A 1,281-nucleotide genomic window follows, 5' to 3' on the forward strand; every position below is an offset into this window, starting at 1 on the left:
TCAGTGGGTTAGTGACGCAGGGACATCAGTGGGTTAGTGACGCAGGGACAGTGATCTGTGTTTGAGTGGACGTTGACCTGTGTGGATCAGAAACCAGATGGAACCAGATAGTTGACAGGAGTTAACCAGATAGTTGACATGAGTTAACCAGATAGTTGACAGGAGTTAACCAGACAGTTGAGATGAGTTAACCAGATAGTTGACAGGAGTTAACCCGATAGTTGACTTGTATTCACTCAGTGAATACTGCACTCTGTAAATCTGCATGTACTGCATGTACTACATGTACTGCATGTACCCAGACCACGTGACATCAAGTACTTTATGTGAAGAAACTGATTTCATGATTCCAACTATTTTTAATCACTCCACCACCTCCTCGCTCGTCCTCTGGCTCACCTCCTCCCTCTCTAACACACACACACACACACACACACACACACACACTAATCCAGACCCAGGTGCTGAAACTGCTGTGATACATTTCCTTAGAACTGCACCAGAAAGCAGAAATACATAAATGCAACTTGGGGGTAAAAATAAATAAATAAAAGGTTCCGAGGACACGATCTTCCTTCAGCCCAGAACAAACACCAGCAGCAGCTGTGACTACAGCCCATATACGACTGTTGATGTGGTTCTTTACTGTGACGACGATGGTGGTGGTGATGATGTCACTGCAGACCTACAGTATGTTCTGCAGTGGGAACAGTGAGTTCTGTGACTGTTGTCTTCAACTCCACTACAGTCGTACTGACTGAACTATGACAGTGACGACTCCTGTCTTTTCCATATTTAATCACTGGATGTAAAGTTAATGATCCAACCTACATCTGCACTGCAGTACACGAGGGACTGAGAAGACAGTCTACAGACCATCAGGACTGAGACGTTGTCACTTCAACTGAAATATATCCAGTTACACCGTCACGTTAAGGTGAAACAGAAGAAGAGCAGCAGCAGTAACTGGACAGACACTGAGTCACACAGAGTGAAACAATGATTAAAGACATCAGAGACATCAGAGACATCAGAGTAACTTTGTTTACGTCTGGTCCACGTCCCCTCACTTCCTGTCCTCCGTCCACCGGCTAAGTTCTAGTGACAGGGTTCCAGTTCCTGACACAGCAGGAAACTGACACTTGACAAAGTGTTGTTGGCACCGAGAGGGGAGTAGGGGGTGGAGGGGGGGGGTGTCCACACAGGTTTGGTTTCTGTTTGTAGGTTTGTTGTCTGGTAAAACCTGGTAAAAGCCTGGGGTAATAAGCACAACCTGCCCCT

General features: G+C 46.1%; 1 long non-coding RNA gene across 1 annotated transcript in view; it reads right to left on the bottom strand.

Annotated features, from left to right (window-relative positions):
• LOC107988483 (uncharacterized) overlaps nucleotides 1-1,281 on the bottom strand; it is an 84,966-nt gene that overhangs the window by 27,976 nt on the left and 55,709 nt on the right. The gene's annotated exons all lie outside the window — the stretch shown is intronic.

Source organism: Cynoglossus semilaevis, chromosome 4, assembly GCF_000523025.1.
Source record: "Cynoglossus semilaevis isolate Cse_v1.0 chromosome 4, Cse_v1.0, whole genome shotgun sequence".
Taxonomy (NCBI): domain Eukaryota; kingdom Metazoa; phylum Chordata; class Actinopteri; order Pleuronectiformes; family Cynoglossidae; genus Cynoglossus; species Cynoglossus semilaevis.